Raw genomic sequence first — 9,960 nt, forward strand, 5'->3', positions numbered from 1 at the left:
AACCACCTCTCAGAGGTGCCAGAACCACATGCCGGACACTCCGGAAGCACCTGCCGAGCACTCCAGAACCACCTGCTCGACTCGCCAAAACGACCGGCTGGACACGCCAAAATCACCTGCCGGGTACGCCAGAACCACTCGGCAGACACTCCGGAATCACCAGCCCGGCTTGCTGGAACCACCTGCCGGTCACGCCAACATCACCTGCCGGCTACGCCAGAACCACTTGGCGAGCACTCCAGAAGCACCTGCCGAGCACGCCGGAACCACCTGCTCGACTCGTCTGAACCACCTGCCGGACATGCCAAAATCACCTTCCGGCTACGCCAAAACCACTTGGTGGACTCTCTGGAATCACCTGCCGGGCATCATAGAACCACCTCTCAGACGTGCCGGAACAACGTGCCGGACACACCGGATCCCCCTCCCCGTAAGACCGGAGCCACCTCTCAGAAGTGCCAGAAGCACGTGCCAGAGACGCCGGAAGCACCTGCCGAGCACGTCGGAACCACCTGCTGATGTCGCCTGAACCACCTGCGGGACACGCCAAAATCACCTGCCGGCTATGCCAGAACCACTCGGCAGACACTCCGGAATCACATGCCAGGCATTCCGGATCCACGTCTCAGAGGTGCCAGAACCACATGCCATACACTCTGGAATCACCTGCCGGGCATTCCGGAACCACCTCTCAGACGTGCCAGAACCATTTCCCGGACACGCCGGAACCACCTGTCGAGTATGCCGGAACCACCTGCTCCACACCCCAGAACCACCTGCTGGACACGCCAAAATCACCTGCCGGCTACGCCAGAACCGCTCGGCAGACACTCCGGAACCACCTACAGGACAGACCGGAACCACCTGCCGGACATGCCGGAACCACCTGCTTGACTCGCCAGAACCACCTGCCGGACACGCTAGAATCACCACCCGGCTACGCTAAAACCACTTGTCGCACACTACGGAATCACCTGCCGGGCATGCTGGAACCACCTCTCAGAGGTGCCACAACCACATGCCGGAGACAGCGGAAGCACCTTCCGAGAATGCCAGAAGTGCCTGATCCACTCCCCAGAACCACCTGCCGGACACGCCAAAATCACCTGCCGGCTACGCCAGAACCACTTGGCGGAAACTCCAGAATCACCTGCCGGGCATGCCAGCACAACCTCTCAGAAGTGCCAGAAGCACGTGCCGGACAGGCCGGAACCATCTCCCGGACAGACCGGAAACACAGGAAACACTCGCCGGAACCACCTGCTTGACTCACCGGTCCCACATGCCGGACACGCCAAAATCACCTGCCCGCTACACCAGAACCACTTGGTGGACAAGACGGAATCACGTGAAGGGCATGGCGACACAACGTCTCAGACGTGCCAGAACCTCGTGCCGGACACACCAGAACCACCTGCTGGACAGACCGGAACCACCTGCCGGACACGCCGGAACCACCGGCTCGACTCGCCGGAACCATTGCCGGACATGCAAAATCACCTGCCGGCTACGCCAGAACCACTTGGCGAACACTCCAGTATCACCTCCCGGGCATGCCGGAACCACCTCTCAGGGGTGCCAGAACCACATGCCGGACAATCCGGAATCACCTGCCGGGCATGCCGGAACCACCTGCCGGACATGCCGGAACCACTGGCTCGACTCGCCGGAACCATTGCCGGACATGCAAAATCACCTGCTGGCTACGCCAGAACCACTTGGCGAACACTCCGGAATCACCTGCCGGGCATGGCGGAACCACCTCTCAGACATGCCGGAACCACATGCCAATGACACCGGAAGCACCTGCCGAGCACGCCAGAACCACCTGCTCGACTCGCCAAAACCACCTGCTGGACACGCCAAAATCACCTGCCGGGTACGCCAGAACCACGTGGCGGACACTCCGGAATCACCTGTCGGGCAAGCCGGAACCAACTCTCAGACGTGCCAGAACCTCATGCCGGACACGCCAGAACCACCTGCCGGACAGACCCGGAACACCTGCCGGACAGGCCGGAACCACCTAATCGACTCGCCAAAACCACCTGCTGGACACGCCAAAATCACCTGCCGGCTACGCCACAACCATTTGGTGAACTCTTCGGAATCACCTGCCGGGCATGGCGGAACCACCTCTCAGACATGCCGGAACCACATGCCAATGACACCGGAAGCACCTGCCGAGCACGCCAGAACCACCTGCTCGACTCGCCAAAACCACCTGCTGGACACGCCAACATCACCTTTCAGCTACGCCAGAACCACTTGGCGGACACTCCGGAAACACCTGTCGGGCCGGCCGGAACCACCTCTCAGACGTGCCAGAACCATGTGCCTGAGATGCCGGAACCACTCCCCGAACAGACCGAAACCACCTGCCAGACCCGCCTGAACCCCCTGGCGAGCACGCCTGATCCACCTGCTCAACTAGCCGGAACCACCTTCCTGACACGCGAAAATCACCTGCCAGGTCTACCAGAACCACTTGGTGGACACTTCGGCATCATCTGCCGGACATGCCAGAACCAGCTCTCAGACACACCAGAACCACGTGCCAGAGACGCCGGAAACACCAGCTGAGCATGCCTGAGCCACCTGCTCGACTCGCAAGAAACACCTGTCGGACATGCCAAAATCACCTGCCGGGTACGCCAGAAACACTTGGCAGAAGCTCCGGAATAACCTGTCGGGCGTGCCGGAACCACCTCTCAGACTTGCCAGAACCATGTTCTGGACACGCCGGTAACACGTGCCGAGTATGCCGGAACCAGCTGATCCACTCCCCAGAACCACCTAGTGGACACGCCAAAATCAACTGCCGGCTATGCCAGAACCACTCGGCAGACACTCCAGAATCACATGCAAGGCATTCCGGAACCACCTCTCAGAGGTGCCAGAACCAAATGCCGGAGACTCCAGCATCACCTGCAGGGCATGCCGGAACAACCTCTCAGAGGTGCCAGAACCACATGCCGGACACTCCGGAATCAACTGCCGGGCATGCCGGAACCACCTGCTGGACATGCCGGAATCACCTGCCGGACATGCCGGATCCTTCGGCTCGACTCGCTGGAACCACCTGCTGGACACGCCAAAATCACCTGCCGGGTACGCCAGAACCACTCGGCAGACACTCCGGAATCACCTGCCGGGCTTGCTGGAACTACCTGCCGGTCACACCAACATCACCTGCCGGCTACGCCAGAACCACTTGGCGAGCACTCCGGAAGCACCTGCCGAGCACGCCGGAACCACCTGCTCAACTCGTCTGAACCACCTGCCGGACATGCCAAAATCACCTTCCGGCTACGCCAAAACCACTTGGTGGACTCTCTGGAATCATCTGCCGGGCATCATAGAACCACCTCTCAGACGTGCCGGAACAACGTGCCGGACACCCCGGTTCCCCCTCCCCGTAAGACCGGAACCACCTCTCAGATATGCCAGAACCACGTGCCAATGACCCCGGAAGCACCTGCCGAGCACGCCGGAACCACCTGCTCGACTCGCCAGAACCACCTGCCGGACACGCAAAAATCACCTGCCGGCTACGCCACAACCAGTTGGGGAACACTTCGGAATCACCTGCCGGGCTTGCTGGAACCACCTGCCGGTCATGCCAAAATCACCTGCCAACTACGCCAGTACCACTTGGCGGACACTGTGGAAACACCTGTCAGGCCGGCCGGAACCACATCTCAGACGTGCCAGAACCATGTGCATGAGATGCTGGAACCACACCCAGAACAGACGGAAAACACCTGCCAGACCCGTCTGAACAACCTGCCGAGCACGCCGGAGCCACCTGTTCGACTCGCTGGAACCACCTGCCGGACAGGCCAATATCAACTGCTGGCTATGCCAGAACCACCTGGGGGACAGTCCGGGATCACCTGCCAGCCATGGCGGAACCACCTCTCAGACGTACCAGAACCACCTGCCGGAGAAGCTGGAAACACGTCCTGGACAGACTGGAACCACGTGACGGCCATGCCTGAACCACCTGCCGAGCACGGCGGAACCACCTGCGGGCTACGCCAGAACCACTTGGACGACTCTCCGAAATGACCTGCCGGGCATGTTGGAACCACCTCTCAGACGTGCCAGAAGCACGTGGCGCACAGTCCGGAATCACCTGTTGGGCATACGCAACCACCTCTGACACGTACCAGAACCACGTGCCGTGCACGCCGGAACCACCTACCGGACAGACCGGAATCAACTTTTGGGCATGCCGGAACCACCAGTCAGATGTGCCAGAAACACGTGCCGGAGACGCCGGAAGCACCTGCCGAGCACGTCGCAACCACCTGCTCAACTCGCCTGAACCACCTGCCGGACACGCCAAAATCTCCTGCCCGCTACACCAGCACCACTTCGGGGACAAGCCGGAATCGCGTGAGGGGCATGCCGGCACAGCCTCTCAGACTGAACCTCGTGCCGGACACCACAGAACCACCTGCCGGACAGACCGGAACCACCTGCCGGACACGCCGGAACCACCGGCTCGACCCGCCGGAACGACCGCTGGACATGCAGAATCACCTGCCGGCTACGCCGGAAACACTTGGCGAACACTCCGGAATCACCTGCCGGGCATGCCGGAACCACCTCTCAGATATGCCAGAACCACGTGCCAATGACCCCGGAAGCACCTGCCGAGCACGCCGGAACCACCTGCTCGACTCGCCAGAACCACCTGCCGGACACGCAAAAATCACCTGCCGGCTACGCCACAACCAGTTGGGGAACACTTCGGAATCACCTGCCGGGCTTGCTGGAACCACCTGCCGGTCATGCCAAAATCACCTGCCAACTACGCCAGTACCACTTGGCGGACACTGTGGAAACACCTGTCGGGCCGGCCGGAGCCACATCTCAGACGTGCCAGAACCATGTGCATGAGATGCTGGAACCACACCCAGAACAGACGGAAAACACCTGCCAGACCCGTCTGAACAACCTGCCGAGCACGCCGGAGCCACCTACCTGACATGCCCAAATCACCAGCCGGGTATGCCAGAACCACTTGGCGGACACTCCGGAATCATCTGCCGGACATGCCGGAACCAGCTCTCAGACACACCAGAACCACGTGCCGGAGACGCCGGAAGCACCTGCCGAGCATGCCGGAGCCACCTGCTCGACTCGCCAGAAACACCTGCCGGACACGCCAAAATCACCTGCCGGGTACGCCAGAACCACCTGGCGGACACTCCGAAACCACCTGTCGCGCATGCCGGAACCACCTCTCAGACGTGCAGGAAGCACGTGCCGGACACGCCGGAATCACCTACCGGACAGACCGGAACCACCTGCCGAGCACGCCGGAGCCACCTGTTCGTCTCTCTGGAACCACCTGCCAGACAGGCCAATATCAACTGCTGGCTATGCCAGAACCACCTGGGGGGCGGTCCGGAATCACCTGCCAGCCATGGCGGAACCACCTCTCAGACGTACCAGAACCACCTGCCGGAGAAGCTGGAAACACGTCCTGGACAGTCTGGAACCACCTGCCGGCCAAGCCTGAACCACCTGCCAAGCACAACGGAACAACCTGCCTGACACGCCAAAATCACCTGCGTGTTATGCCAGAACCACTTGGAGGACTCTCTGGGATGACCTGCCGGGCATGCCGGAACCACCTCTCAGACGTGCCAGAACCATGTGGCGGACAGTCCGGAATCACCTGTTGGGCATGCGCAACCACCTCTGAGACGTACCAGAACCACATGCCGTGCCGGCTGGAACCACCTACCGGACAGACCGGAATCACCTTTCGGGCATGCCGGAACCACCTGTCAGATGTGCCAGAAACACGTGCCGGAGACGCCGGAAGCACCTGCCAAGCACATTGGAACCACCTGCTCAACTCGCCTGAAGCACCTGCCGGACATGCCAAAATCACCTGCCGACTATGCCAGAACCACTTGGCGAACACTCCGGAATCACTTGCCGGGCATGCAGGAACCACCTCTCAGACATGCCAGAACCCCGTGCCAATGACCCCAGAAGCACCAGCCGAGCACGCCGGAACCACCTGCTCGACTCGCCAGAACCACCTGCCGATCACGCAAAAATCACCTGCCGGCTACGCCACAACCAGTTGGGGAACACTTTGGAATCACCTGCCAGGCTTGCTGGAACCACCTGCCAGTCATGCCAAAATCACCTGCCAACTACGCCAGAACCGCTTGGCGGACACTGCGGAAACACCTGTCGGGCCGGCTGGAACCAAATCTCAGACTTGCCAGAAACGTGTTCATGAGATGCTGGAACCACACCCCGAACAGACGGATACCACCTGCCAGAACCGCCTGAACCACCTGCTGAGCACGCCGGAACCACCTGCTCGACTCACCGGTACCACCTCCCTGACACGCCAAAATCACCTGCCCGCTACACCAGCACCACTTCGGGAACAAGCCGGAATCACGTGAGGGGCATGCCGGCACAGCCTCTCAGACTGAACCTCGTGCCGGACACCACAGAACCACCTGCCGGACAGACCGGAACCACCTGCCGGACACGCTGGAACCACCGGCTCGACCCGCCGGAACGACCGCTGGACATGCAGAATCACCTGCCGGCTACGCCGGAAACACTTGGCGAACACTCCGGAATCACCTGCCGGGCATGCCGGAACCACCTCTCAGATATGCCAGAACCACGTGCCAATGACCCCGGAAGCACCTGCCGAGCACGCCGGAACCACCTGCTCGACTCGCCAGAACCACCTGCCGGACACGCAAAAATCACCTGCCGGCTACGCCACAACCAGTTGGGGAACACTTCGGAATCACCTGCCGGGCTTGCTGGAACCACCTGCCGGTCATGCCAAAATCACCTGCCAACTACGCCAGTACCACTTGGCGGACACTGTGGAAACACCTGTCGGGCCGGCCGGAGCCACATCTCAGACGTGCCAGAACCATGTGCATGAGATGCTGGAACCACACCCAGAACAGACGGAAAACACCTGCCAGACCCGTCTGAACAACCTGCCGAGCACGCCGGAGCCACCTACCTGACATGCCCAAATCACCAGCCGGGTATGCCAGAACCACTTGGCGGACACTCCGGAATCATCTGCCGGACATGCCGGAACCAGCTCTCAGACACACCAGAACCACGTGCCGGAGACGCCGGAAGCACCTGCCGAGCATGCCGGAGCCACCTGCTCGACTCGCCAGAAACACCTGCCGGACACGCCAAAATCACCTGCCGGGTACGCCAGAACCACCTGGCGGACACTCCGAAACCACCTGTCGCGCATGCCGGAACCACCTCTCAGACGTGCAGGAAGCACGTGCCGGACACGCCGGAATCACCTACCGGACAGACCGGAACCACCTGCCGAGCACGCCGGAGCCACCTGTTCGTCTCTCTGGAACCACCTGCCAGACAGGCCAATATCAACTGCTGGCTATGCCAGAACCACCTGGGGGGCGGTCCGGAATCACCTGCCAGCCATGGCGGAACCACCTCTCAGACGTACCAGAACCACCTGCCGGAGAAGCTGGAAACACGTCCTGGACAGTCTGGAACCACCTGCCGGCCAAGCCTGAACCACCTGCCAAGCACAACGGAACAACCTGCCTGACACGCCAAAATCACCTGCGTGTTATGCCAGAACCACTTGGAGGACTCTCTGGGATGACCTGCCGGGCATGCCGGAACCACCTCTCAGACGTGCCAGAACCATGTGGCGGACAGTCCGGAATCACCTGTTGGGCATGCGCAACCACCTCTGAGACGTACCAGAACCACATGCCGTGCCGGCTGGAACCACCTACCGGACAGACCGGAATCACCTTTCGGGCATGCCGGAACCACCTGTCAGATGTGCCAGAAACACGTGCCGGAGACGCCGGAAGCACCTGCCAAGCACATTGGAACCACCTGCTCAACTCGCCTGAAGCACCTGCCGGACATGCCAAAATCACCTGCCGACTATGCCAGAACCACTTGGCGAACACTCCGGAATCACTTGCCGGGCATGCAGGAACCACCTCTCAGACATGCCAGAACCCCGTGCCAATGACCCCAGAAGCACCAGCCGAGCACGCCGGAACCACCTGCTCGACTCGCCAGAACCACCTGCCGATCACGCAAAAATCACCTGCCGGCTACGCCACAACCAGTTGGGGAACACTTTGGAATCACCTGCCAGGCTTGCTGGAACCACCTGCCAGTCATGCCAAAATCACCTGCCAACTACGCCAGAACCGCTTGGCGGACACTGCGGAAACACCTGTCGGGCCGGCTGGAACCAAATCTCAGACTTGCCAGAAACGTGTTCATGAGATGCTGGAACCACACCCCGAACAGACGGATACCACCTGCCAGAACCGCCTGAACCACCTGCTGAGCACGCCGGAACCACCTGCTCGACTCACCGGTACCACCTCCCTGACACGCCAAAATCACCTGCCCGCTACACCAGCACCACTTCGGGAACAAGCCGGAATCACGTGAGGGGCATGCCGGCACAGCCTCTCAGACTGAACCTCGTGCCGGACACCACAGAACCACCTGCCGGACAGACCGGAACCACCTGCCGGACACGCTGGAACCACCGGCTCGACCCGCCGGAACGACCGCTGGACATGCAAAATCACCTGCCGGCTACGCCGGAAACACTTGGCGAACACTCCGGAATCACCTGCCGGGCATGCCGGAACCACCTCTCAGATATGCCAGAACCACGTGCCAATAACCCCGGAAGCACCTGCCGAGCACGCCGGAACCACCTGCTCGACTCGCCAGAAGCACCTGCCGGACACGCTAAAATCACCTGCCGGCTACGCCACAACCAGTTGGGGAACACTTCGGAATCACCTGCCGGGCTTGCTGGAACCACCTGCCGGTCATGCCAAAATCACCTGCCAACTACGCCAGTACCACTTGGTGGACACTGTGGAAACACCTGTCGGGCCGGCCGGAACCACATCTCAGACGTGCCAGAACCATGTGCATGAGATGCTGGAACCACACCCAGAACAGACGGAAAACACCTGCCAGACCCGTCTGAACAACCTGCCGAGCACGCCGGAGCCACCTACCTGACATGCCCAAATCACCAGCCGGGTATGCCAGAACCACTTGGCGGAAAACTCCGGAATCATCTGCCGGACATGCCGGAACCAGCTCTCAGACACACCAGAACCACGTGCCGGAGACGCCGGAAGCACCTGCCGAGCATGCCGGAGCCACCTGCTCGACTCGCCAGAAACACCTGCCGGACACGCCAAAATCACCTGCCGGGTACGCCAGAACCACCTGGCGGACACTCCGAAACCACCTGTCGCGCATGCCGGAACCACCTCTCAGACGTGCAGGAAGCACGTGCCGGACACGCCGGAATGACCTACCGGACAGACCGGAACCACCTGCCGAGCACGCCGGAGCCACCTGTTCGTCTCTCTGGAACCACCTGCCAGACAGGCCAATATCAACTGCTGGCTATGCCAGAACCACCTGGGGGACGGTCCGGAATCACCTGCCAGCCATGGCGGAACCACCTCTCAGACGTACCAGAACCACCTGCCGGAGAAGCTGGAAACACGTCCTGGACAGTCTGGAACCACCTGCCGGCCAAGCCTGAACCACCTGCCAAGCACAACGGAACAACCTGCCTGACACGCCAAAATCACCTGCGTGTTATGCCAGAACCACTTGGAGGACTCTCTGGGATGACCTGCCGGGCATGCCGGAACCAACTCTCAGACGTGCCAGAACCATGTGGCGGACAGTCCGGAATCACCTGTTGGGCATGCGCAACCACCTCTGAGACATACCAGAACCACATGCCGTGCCGGCTGGAACCACCTACCGGACAGACCGGAATCACCTTTCGGGCATGCCGGAACCACCTGTCAGATGTGCCAGAAACACGTGCCGGAGACGCCGGAAGCACCTGCCAAGCACGTTGGAACCACCTGCACAACTCGCCTG

The sequence above is a fragment of the Equus caballus genome, chromosome 15 (assembly GCF_041296265.1).
Source record: "Equus caballus isolate H_3958 breed thoroughbred chromosome 15, TB-T2T, whole genome shotgun sequence".
Lineage (NCBI taxonomy): Eukaryota > Metazoa > Chordata > Mammalia > Perissodactyla > Equidae > Equus > Equus caballus.